The following is a 12,066-nucleotide window of genomic DNA, read 5'->3' on the forward strand; positions in this document are numbered from 1 at the left end:
TTTGAAGCACAGTCCGGAAGAGCGAGGTGGAAGTGGGCCAGCCAGCCAGCGTGGGCTTCCCACGCCCAGACTGCCCCAGGCCGCGTAGCAGCCCCTGCCAGCCTGCTTTTCACTCCCAAAGCCACTGAGCAGGAGGGGAGGGCTGGTGGGAGCTATCCCAAATGCCACCGCCACCACACCCCTGGGGGAAGAGGACAGAGAGCTCGGGCAAGATTCCTGGGCGCTGCTCCGGATCCTCCCAAAGTGAAGCAGGCTGGATCCGGCCCAAGTGGCCAGACGTGGAAACTGCCCTCTCACTCCAGCTTGGTCTCCTCAGAAGCTCTAATGCACTCCCCAAATTGTTCCAGACCCAAAATCCATGTGGGGCTGATGGAGGGAGTTGCAGCAGACAGGCAGGGCGGTGGAGGCACCGTAGGGAGCGTTTCACCTGCAAAATCCGTTTGAGGAGGTCAGTGGTGGGAAGAGGGGGGCGGGGCGCGCGGGGAGTTCCTTCTCCAAGGCCAAGGATGAGGAGAGGAGGCCGTCTTCCCACATTGGAGGACGCATCTCAAGAGCAGCTGTGGGCAGCCCCGTCTGATTCCCCACCTCCATGCCCGGAAGAGCACCCTCCTCGAGAGACACACGGGCATTTCTCTCCAGGCCAAAGTCTCCTTTCTTGCACAAAGTGCTTGAACACATGATTGCCTCAGGCAACACTGACAAATAAGGGAGCCGAGGGGCTGCCCCCCCCAGCAAGGCTTGAAGCGCCCCACATGAGACGCCCCCGCTGGGAGGCTGCCCCCTACCAGACCGTTGCCTCCTATGCAGGGCTTTGGTTTTGCTCAAGTTGCTCTCAAGCATGCCGCTCTCCGCCCCATGCCAAGCTTGACCATTCCAAAAGACATCTACACCTTAGGAAGGAGGGAGGGCCCTGCAAATCACACACACACACCCAGAGCCCACACCTCACAGTGGCAAGATCGGTGCACTTGGGCTCCTGCATGCCCAGCGGCTCACCACGGCCGCCTCGCCTCTTCTCCAGCAGGGCTGAGTCACTTCGTAGGCATCTGCGCAGTTCCTCCAACCCCACAGTCAGGAAGCACTAGGCCGGGCGTCATCTGTGTTTGATACTCGCACAAATGTAAATCAGCCGCCCCAATCAGAAATGCTAATGCAAGGAAATCATGGAAGCTTCATTGGTGCAGGATCCACAGATACAATTTCCAGCCTTGTTGATGGTTTGAGTCACAATCTACTTAGCCCTCCCTGTTATAATTAGTTTCTTGGAAGTACATTGTGTCTCCTCCACGCACACACGCACACCCCCATTTTCTCCTAGGGTGGCTTCTCCAAGGTTCCAGGCAGGCAGGCGTCTCTCTCCCAGCCGTGCCCCGAAATGCTGGCAGGGCAGAGGCTGAGCCTGGGACTGCCTTCGGCATGCCAAACAGGGCCTCAGCCACGGAGCTGCAACCAGCCCCGAAGGCAGCATCCAGGCAGGGGTCTCCTCCCAGCCAGGAGTGCTGCTTCGCTTCAGCAAGGGGGCTGCGGCATCGGGTGCCCGGAGACCCTGCTCTGGGACCCTCCACCCCCACCCCCGGCTCTCTTCGGAGACGTTCCAGCCCAGGAGCTGGGCTCACTTCAAGCCGAGAGAGAGAGGCGCATCGGATTACACCGGCCCGGGCCATTAAAAAGCCAGAGCATTAAGAGCATCAGATATAGCTGCTCATCCTCCTGCGAAAGAAGCCACATGTGTCCGGGAGGTCTGCCCAGGAAGCTGTGCAGGTTCTCTCCGCTGGATTTAGCCATGACAACAAAAAGCTGCTTATAGCACACACAAAAATTACCCGTTAATGGGTTGTGATGAGATCGATAGGGAGCCCAGCCCAGAGCTGCCAAACACGGGCAGGGGCTGCTAGGCAGCGGGAGCCCCCTGCAGCCGCGCAGCCGCCCCCTTCCTCAGCTCCTGGGGGAGAGAACTGGCCATTCCTGCCCCCCGCTTAGCCAGTGGGGGCTCCTACAGCCCTCCCCACAAGTGCTCCTGTCCTAAGTGAGCCCCCTCCCCCTCCCCCCTCCATTAGCCCTGAACCAAGCCTCTTGGCACCATGGGCCATGTTGCCCCCTTGATCGGGACAATGGAGCAGGACTGGGGCAGGGACAGGGAGTGTGATGGCCCAGGCCACTCACACTGGACCAGAACTCATCGCCCAGCGGGCCTGTGTGTCTTTGCCAGCAGTTCCATTGAGAGATTCCCTGATGCAAAGAATCACTGAACTCTTTGCAGCAGGAGTTCAAGGGAGTGAAATGATTAACTCCTAGGAGACAAGCTGGAAGCTAATCCTTTACTTCCTCAGACAGAATGCTTACCATGTTGGTGTCACCTATATTGTTTTGTTTTAGTCAAATGCATTGATTAACTAGCCTCAACCATGTACCCTTTTGCTGTTACTTTGAACATTTTCTTAAATAATTACACACTAGGTAGATGTACACAAGAAGTCATTTGATTGCTGTCTCACACATATAGCTTAGCTTCTTCCTTCTGAAACAAACCCTTTTGACTTTTCAACACTCTTTGGAGCAAGAGGCACTAAGAGCCTGTCTCTTAGGCAAAGACAGACCAACAACTTAAGAAATGCAGATGTTTGGAGAACAAACAGAGGAACAAATTGCTTCCTGACAACTAGAAGACAGTATGCAGAGGATGCCATTCTGAACTGAAGTCTAACAAAGAAACAGTTTTGTCATGAGAGGGAAGTTTTATGATAAGAGCGACTGACACTTTGGAGATCCAGGACGGAAATCGCTATCTTGAAAGCACTCCCAGTGCAGATCTATAGGATCCAGCGGCTATTAAAAGGGGTCTCTGGACATGGCAAATCAGCAAACTTTGCCTCACCAGCAGATCTTTGCTCAAGAGCGATCCCCAGAGTTAGCTGCTGAAGGCGCAGGACTAAGAGAAGGAATGGGACATGGACAAGGGACTGTCTGTGACTTCTGCGGTGCAGTGAGAAGTCAAGACTACCCAGCCATGGTGCTCTCTCTCTCTCTGCCCTGCTCTGAGCATCTGCCACCAGCCTGCTTGACTGCTTGAAGCCTGCATCGTCCCCAAGCCTAGCAACGAACAAGTCCTTGGAAGCCGCCTTCTCCGTGAACCTGGTGAGATGCCGATTCAATGCACAGCTCGGCCTGCTCCCCACGTCCCTCCTCCCTGCTCATCACTGCCATCCCTTTCCTAAGCCCCCCCTTCCTTGATGACCTGTTTGAATTGTATCTTGATGAGCCACTTTCTATAATAAAGCCCACTGAATTTCCTGAGTGTGTCTTTCTCTGTTTCCATTTGCATGCCCCGATCCTACATGGCCACCATCTCCAAGAACCAATTCAGTTGATGAATGATGTGACTTTGCCTTTCTCTCTCTGAGCATATACAGAGTGCGAAACCAGGTGTAGTTCACAACAGGAGCGGGGAAGAGTTAACCCCCCCTCCCCTCGCCACAGTCCCACTTCATGGGGGGTGGGGGTGGAGGGGAGGGTTATTGTTCCAGCCGCTGCTGTTCCCATGAAAAAAGCAGCAGTGGAAGCCCTGTCTCTTGTGGTCTGAGCAGAGGATGATGGAAGTTGTAGTCCAACAACATTGGGGCCCCCAAGCCCAACGTTGGACGCCCTGCTGCCCTAGGGAATGGCTGCCATTCTCTCATGCTGGGATTGGGTCCTCACCGTGCGACAGGCTTCCCAGCTGGGCTCTGGGCTCCTGGCCCGGCTTCCAGCCCACAGCTGAGCGGCCACCCCGACCCCAGGAGCCTCCTTCTGCATGGGCTCAGCAGCCGGCAAAGCAGGAAGGTTCCTGCCAGCACCCCGTGAGCAAGCGAAGGCTGCAGGCCAGGCTCTCCTGGGGGGCAAGGGAGGGGCGGGCTGCTGGGCATCCCCCTCCTCGCCCAGTGCCCTGGGGGCTTGCCTCCCTTGCAGTGGGGAGGGATCAGTCGGGGGGGGGCTTGGCAGCCTGCCTTCTGTGGGCTCCCTCCCGCCAGGGTCCTGCTTTGGCAGCCTCCAGGGCTGCTGGCCTGGCACACACACCGCTCCCTGTGTGGCGATCCTGCCAGTCAGCCACACACCCTGCAGTGGCCAGGAGCGCCGCTGCCCACCTCCAGGGCACTGCCAGTCACTCTGAGCCCACCAGCCCTTCCGCCCAGCACTGCAATTAGCCAGCCAGGCCAAGAGGCTGCCTCGGACTGTCAGGGAGGGACGCTCTAATGAGGGCAGCTCAGCCTTGTCATTCACAGCCAGCAGCCGAGGCATTTTCCAGTTCAATTGCTGCCCAAAGGGCATAATTGCCTAATAACAGGCCTGGGCAAACCTCGCAGGCAGTGGGAGCAAAAAGCCCGGCCTCTGCGGCGGGGGGGGGGGAGGCGGAAGGAGAGGCACAACAGGAATGATGGCCACCCTCTGCTGCAGCAGGACCCAGAATCCTGCCCCCCCCCGCCTGCCCCCCACTGGCAAGCAGGAGCCCAAAGGGCAGGCTCCAACCTGCCCCCTGGTGGCTTCGTGGCCTGCCGAGGAGCTGCGCCAGCCAGTGGCCTCCCCTGGCAGAGGGCAGGTGGGAGCAGCCAGCTCTTGGGTGGCAGATCCAGCAGGCGGGTGACCTCAAGGGGGGAGCAGCCGGCCTGGAGCAGCTGCCCCTGAAGACAAAAGGCGGCTGTGGGGGGGGGGCGCGTTGTGGACAAAGCCCACAACACCCCTGGCCTGCCAGCGCTTTGCATGGCATCCCCCTGGGGTGGTGCTTGACCCCCACTCCCAAGGAGGGAGACATCAATGCAGGCTTGAAATGCAGGGGCTGAATCAGAAGGCGCCCAACTTCCATCCAGCTTCTCCAAAGGCTGCTGTGCATGTCCAGAGGCGCTCAGCCAAGCAAGGGGAGGGGGAAGACTGCCCCAGGGGGATTGCAGGCTGAGCAGGCCGAGCAGGGCAGGGTCAGCTGCTTTGCATGACAAAGACCCCCCAGCAGGCAGCTCCAAGGGGGCATCTGTGTGTGTCTGGCACGTTCCAGAGGAAGCCCTACCACAGGGTCCTACCGATCTGCTCAGCGTGCCTCCGTATTCCCTGTGCTGTGACACCCCAGTCCCTGTGCTGACAGCAGGGTGCCCTGCACATTTCTGAGGCCTTCTTTGGGGTTTTGTCTTTGTGTGATGGTGCTACGACGTTGCATGTGCATCGCAAAAAAGTCGCTGCATTTTCCCGTTGTAGGAGTTTGAGATTCTGGGGGTCGTTCTCAGTAGGGCCCTGCCAAGCCGAAGCATTTTGCGCTCTGGGGAGATCCTGGTGGGAGATCCAGAAGGACCCCAGACAGGAGGCTCCTGAGCCCAACTCAAGAGCGCCTCCTTTGCTGCCTCGGAGAGGAGCACCTGCTGGGCACACAGAAGGGCCCACCTTTGGCCTGCGGCATCTCCCGCTGAAAAGGATTTGGGGCGGGTGGTGGGGAAGCCCCAGAGGGAGCCAGCCTGCCGGAAAGGCGGAAGGGTGTCTCAGGGGAAGCAGGCAGGGCAGCGGCCTCTCGGGGGAAGGTTTCGGAGGACGTGCACCGAACAGGCTCAAGACTTCCCTCTGCTCTGCTGAGAGTTGGGAGGGAGTGCAGCCCCCCAGGAGAAGCGGCTGGGTCCAGGAGGGGCTGCTGATGCACCTGGCAGGAGGCCCCACGCAGGAGAGCGCAAGTGCGGCCGGGGGAGGGGGCCCCAGATCATGTGCCTTGCTGGGGAAGGTGCCCATCCCTTGCAGGCCTCCATGATCGCTGCTGCCGGACTGGAGAGAAAGGCTCTGCAGGCACAGGGCGGTCTGGCGGGCCTTCAGGCACCCGAGGCAGTGGCAATGGCCCCCCAGATCTCCTTTCGAGGGAGGGGAAGGCGGCTGGTGGGGCCAGAGCAGAGCAGGGGGCGGGGCGGGGCGATGGCTCACCACTGTGTCACAGCCCAAGGGCCCAGTGGGACCGCCACTCTGGGCAGAAGCTGTGGCCCTGGGAGCCGGAGGAGGCGAGAACGGGCAGTGGGGCTGCTGCTTGTCCTCCCCAGCAGTGGGAAGGGAGGGGCTGGCCAGGCCATTGCGGGGGGGGGGGGGGCAAAACCCTCCACTTTAAGCAGGAAGCTGCCCTCTGCTGAGTCAGACCTTCCCTCCATCTAGCTCAGTACTGCTGTCCACACGGGCTGGCAGAGAGAAGGCTCTTGCTCCACGCCCGCCCCCCACCAGGGGCTCTGGCCTCCTGCCTGCAAGGAGCAAGGCTCCCCCTCCCACTGAGCTGTGGGGTTCTCTTATCCAGAGGGGGGATTCTCTGTGCAGCCGTGGGGGGGGGATCCCCAGGGCACCTCCCCCCGTTTCCTGCCCACTGTCCCACCACAAAATGGGGGTTCCTCCAGCACAATAAGCCTTGCCCAGGAGAGCTTTGTCGCAAGTCGCCATATCAGCCGCTCTGCTGCCCTGCATGGCTCACCAACCCTGCCCCCCCATGGGGCTCACTGTGGGGCTCGTGACACACACCCCACATGTCACCCTGGTAGCATTTGCTCAAGCAAGAGGTGGGACAAGACCCAGCCACCTGACCCAGCCAGCCCGCCCTCCCTCCCTCCCTCCCTCCTCATCTCCCCTCCCCTCCCCTCCCCCAGGCTCACCCCTAATCAGTGGGGCACATCCCTTCCCAGTCCCCCAAACCACACTCTGAATGCTGGGAAAGGATCGATATTAGCGAATTCATGTCTGATAAAAATGAATCACCCTCCCTTATTACTGAACGACCCCCAGCCAGCCATTAGGCTAATAAATGAGAGGCCCCTTTGGCAAGGCTAATGACTCTGGACTGAGGAGCCCTGCAGGGCCTCCCCAACCCCCAGCCCCACCTAGGAACAGAGGAAGCTGCCATCTACTGAGTCAGACCCTTGGTCCATCTAGCTCAGTGTTGTCTACCCAGACTGGCAGCAGCTTCTCCAAGGTGGCAGGCAGGACCCTAACCAGACCTATGGGCTGACTCGGTAGGCAGCAGCTTCCTATGTCCCTATGTGTGGCAGAGGATTCTGGGAAGGGTACTTGGCTGCTAGCCTGGAGGGGGGTGCATTCATTTTTGGAAGGAAGGGGACCCAAAGAGGGACCCCTTGCCTCATGCGGGTCTTGAGGGAGCAGGGCAGGGAGCCAGCGGGGGGGGGGTGTTCACAGGGAAGCCCCCTCTCCCTTGACTGAGCACTCACTGGCACTTGCATTCCACTCTCTCCTAACTTTAAACTGCCTCTGTTGGTGAAAACTACCATTTAGAAGAGAACTTTTTAAAGAAAATTAAAGATCCAAAGGAATATGAACCAGGGCTCACCACATGGGCCCTGAAATGGAAGTGTCTGGAGAGCCAGGCCTGCAGCGTTCCACACCAGGGAGCATCCCCTAACTCCAAGCACACTCCCTTGGGGGGGGGGTCCCACTGCTGGCAAAGAGGTCTTCCCGAGAAGGGCCTGCTAGGGCCCACTGACAGGCTGCTAAACTCCTCTCCGAGTCCCGCCCCCCCCCGCCACACCGTTTCTTCTGCTAGCCACAGCACAGGGCAGACCCCCGAAGCCCCACCTCCCGTCCCACCCCCCTCTGCAGGGCCAGCACAGCCCCACCCGGAGGGCTCCCTTGCAGGCAGAGCCAGGCTTTCCCGGGGGGGGGTCCCCCCCTCTCTCAGGGATTTGGCTGGCTGATGCCTGGCACAGCAGGAGCCCCACCACACGGGAACCTCACCCAGGCCCAGCTTCTCCCGGGAGACCCATCTCGCTCCCCACCTTCTGGTGTGGGGCAGGGGCAGGAGGGCCCCTTCACCTCCCAGCCAGGGATCCTGCGCTGCCCCCCAGCACCCCCCCCTTCTCAGGCTGGCTCCCTTATGGAGAGATTAATGCGGGAGATTGCGGGGGGGGGGGCTTTGGAACCAACTTGGGGCCTGGGTTTATTACTCAGCAAATAAATACAAGTGCCGGGTTATTTTGCTCACTTGGGAAGGGACAGGAATGTAAGCAAAAATATTAAAAATAAAATGGATTCAATTCTACTTTAATTGACCTTTGATTCTCAGTGTAATGCCTCCCCCCCCCCCCATGCTGTTGCTTCAGCCTTAATTCCTTCTGGTGGAGCGGCTGTGTTCAATGATTCATTCTGTCCTGAGGCAAAGCACACACTGTAATTGCTTTTTAACTTCCTGGAATGTCACAGCCAGGATTGAAATTTTATGTATCACTCCTCCCCCCGCCCTGCCACCACACGAATCCAACACTGGCTTTAATAACAACATTGCAGAAAGAGAGGCAGATTTACAGCCCTAGAAAAATGTAATCAAATTTCCAGCCGGAAAGCAATAAGTCCAAATGCTGGTTTTCATTTGGAAGCTTGTTAGATCAATGTGGCCTTCACCTGCACAGCAGCCCCCCAAATCATTTCTCCCCTTCTCTGCAAGACTGACTTGGTGGGCGTGAGAAAAGCTTTCGCAGCAACAGCCGCCCGTGGCCGTGGGCAGGAGGGACGGAGTGGCCGGGCAGCCGGGCGAGAGGGAGGGAGGGCGGGCGGGTGCCGAGCGAGGCCTCATCCAGGGCAGCTGTTCTGCCAAGAGCGAACGATGGCTTGGCATTCAGGCCAGCCAAGCACCTTCCTTTCCAGCAGGCCCCTGTGGCTCCCGAAGCTGCAGGAGCATTAGAAACCCAACCGGTTGCACTTTTCCAGCGTCTCCAAGCGGAGAAAAGCTGAAGCTCCAACTTGGTGCAAGAAGTCAGAGCATTCGCCCCCCCCCCAAGCCCAGCACTGCCAGCTTTGACTGGCAGCAGCTCACCAACCGCTTCCTTCCGGGTTCTGCTCGATGCCACTCACCCGAGCATTGCCTGGCTCAGACGGCAGCCTGGCCCAGCTCTGCCAGTCCACTTGACACAGCGTCGCTGCCGTTGGCCTGCCTGCTCTGATGTCATAGAACGGCTTGCCAGCGATGCCCTGAAGGCTGCACTCTTAAGCACCCTCCCTAGGGGTAAAGCCCCACTGGGCACACTGGGGCTTATCTCTGAGCAAACACGCAGAGGATTGCACAGCAAGGTCCCGAGTCCCGAGACCCACAAGGAGAAACAGCACAGTTCCACCATCACAGCACCATTAAGGGCAGGCAGCAAGCTTGCCACCACGGGAGGTAAGGAAGAGGAATGCTAAATGAGGGCGCCATTTACAGCACGACCCACTGATGTGCCCTTGAAACCATCACCAGCTCACAGAAAGAGATGGGCCAAGGTCTTGTGGTAGCAAGCATGGGTTGTCCCCTTTGCTAAGCAGGGCCCACCCTGGCTTGCATTTGAATGGGAGACTCCATGTGTGAGCACTGTAAGATGTTCCCCTTAAAGCAGGGATCCTCAGTGCCCAGTGGCCTTTGGCTGGGGATTATGGGAGCCCAAGAACATCTGGGGGCCCAACGTTGAGGAGCCCTGCCTTAGAGGATGGGGCTGTTCTGGGAAGAGCACCTGCATGCAGAAGGTTCCCAGTTCCCTCCCTGGCAGCAGCAACTCCCAGACAGGGCTGAGAGAGATTCCTGCCAGCAACCTGGGAGAAGCCGCTGCCAGTCTGGGTAGACAATTCTGAGCTAGATGGACCAAGGGCCTGATTCAGTATATGGCAGCTGCCTATGTTCCTATGAGCACTAAACACAACCGGGTGGGGTGGGAAAGGAGGCACTTTTCCCTTGGAAAAGGCGGCCCATGTAGGGAGAGTGGGACCCAGAGGAGAGGGGTCAGTAGGGCCCCTGTGCCCACCCCACGTGAAGAGGGCTTGGTGGCACGGTGCTCGGCTGGATGGATAGAGCAGAGACTGAGCCATCGATATTCTGTAAGCCCAAAGACTGCAGCGCATTAAAAAATGATGAAGGCCGAGCAGGCTTGGCAGCCAATCAGCCTCTCTCTCTCCCCACACAGGGGGGGGGAAGAAGAAGAAGAAGAAGAAGAAGAAGAAGAAGAAGAAGAAGAAGAAGAAGAAGAAGAGGTATTCAAAACTGAGCGTCAGCAGCGCCTGGCAGTTGTATTTGTCGTGGTGCTGATAAATAGTTTGGAGAAATACCCAATATGTCTCAGAAAGGGTCATTCCATCAGCAGCAGGAGCAAGCAGCCGTGCAGGCTGCGGGGAGGAGGAGGAGGAGGAGGAGGAGGAGGAGGCGGCGTGTGAAGAGAGAAGTCGCAGAGGCGTTCGGGGGTCCTCCTCCTTCACGCCAGTCCAGCAAGTCACTTCTTTGAAAGAGGAATCGACTTCACGAGACTGAGGAAGTTCTGGCTTCATCGAGGACTGACAACAGGATAGGAGCCGGCCCCACCCCCAGCCAAAGCCCAGCTGGGCTGCAAGGAGGGAGCCCCAGCCCCCACAGGATCGTGCCCATGCCTGGGGGAGGGGGGAACCAGGGGGCCTCTCTCCTAGCACACAGCCTCGAGCTTGCCTTGGAGACTCCCACTAATAAAGACCGCCGACACCCCAGAAGAAGCCTCCCACTTGACGGGACACAAGAGCTCTCTCCAAAATGGTGGTGGACGAACGCCATCAAAGTTGGCACTTGGACAGGGGTCTGCCAGACGGGAGGGGTGCCAGGGCAGCCCCCCGTCTGCATGCCCCCGCCCCACCCCAGACACTGCCCTGCCCCCAGAGCCACCTTCTGCTGCGGAGGCCACTGCAGCAGGGCCCCACTAGCCGTCCCAGGAGGAAGGAGGCCCCTTGGGAGCCCACGGCTCACTCCTCGCTCTCGGGTGCCCTCTGTGGCTTCGGGTTAGGAGCCGAGAGCTTTGGGGAAAGCGGGGGAGCAGGGCTGGTGCCCTCCAGGCCCTGCTCCACACACCGCGACTCCGCACAGGAGGACTTCCCTGCTCCATCTGTGCTGTCATCACGTTAGGCTGCCTGCGCAGCGGCTGCTGTCAGCGCATTTTATCCAAGGTGCCACTTTTGCTAAGCGAGGAAGAGGGCTTTATGTTCCCATAAATTGTCAACAGTTGGTCCTCTGCCGGCAGAGGAGGGATCGATACCCGGCAGAGGGAGAAAGTGCTGAGGAAGGGAAAGCAGGACCCTAATTAGGCCAGAATTTAAGAGTCCCCGGGTGGAAATGGCAGCGCTCAACACGGGGTAATTTATGGAGGGCCTGACACGCAGTCCTTGCACTGAAGCACACATGGCGGCGGCGGCAGTGCAGGGGTGCAAGAGATCGGCTGGAGTGCCAGGGGAGCTCCTTCCTTCCCCCCTGCAGAGAAGGCCAACCACTGTCTGGTCCACCAAGCGGCAGGGCGAAGGAGTCCAGTGGGGGGTGGGCAGCAGCTGGCACCAAGGCCCACCGCCCAGCCATGTGGCAAGCGTGTGGCACTCCTCCCTGCCGCTAGGAAACCTCTCAAGCCGATGCGCAAATGCCAGCGTGTGTGCTGCTGCCGCCGCTGCCGCTGCCACGCCTGGTGCCCTTTCCCGGAGTTGGCTTTGTTGCCAGATGACGACTTAATTGCCGTGTTGGCTATTAAGCGGGAAAAGAGCAGGACAGCAGGGGCCAGCAGGGAGCTGCAATTTCGTGAAATCAAGAGCCAGGAATACAAACTAAAGAAGAGAAGACAGAAAGAAATACGGAGGAGGGCGAGGAAAGGAAGGGGGGGCCCTCACCCCTCCACTCTGGCCGGATGAGGAAAGCTGAGGAGAGGAAGCTCCCAAGACATCCAGCCCGGGGTGGGTGGGGGGGGGCAAAGGAGGGCCGAGGGAAGAGGTGGGGCCTGGGGGGGGAGCAGATGCCCGCCCAACCCCCCTTGTATGGGGGGACGCAGAGACTATGAAGGGCGGAGTTCATGCATCACTTTTCAACTCTGAAAAAACGCGTTCCCAAAGCAGGTCGAAACCAGATGCCAACAATGAAGCTCTTAGCACAGACACGCACACACACAAGCAAGCCGAAGGGCAGGAGTGGCAGGCAAACCACTCTCTGCGCCAACCAGCTCCCCAAGGCCTGGCCGAAGGAAACCCAGCAAGAGGGCAAGGCTGCAACCTAAAGCAAGCCAGGCGTCAGCTGCAGCCCTCAAGGGGTTGAGTAGGGGGCTGAGTGGGGGGCGGCGG

The sequence above is a fragment of the Hemicordylus capensis genome, chromosome 13, assembly GCF_027244095.1.
Source record: "Hemicordylus capensis ecotype Gifberg chromosome 13, rHemCap1.1.pri, whole genome shotgun sequence".
Taxonomy (NCBI): domain Eukaryota; kingdom Metazoa; phylum Chordata; class Lepidosauria; order Squamata; family Cordylidae; genus Hemicordylus; species Hemicordylus capensis.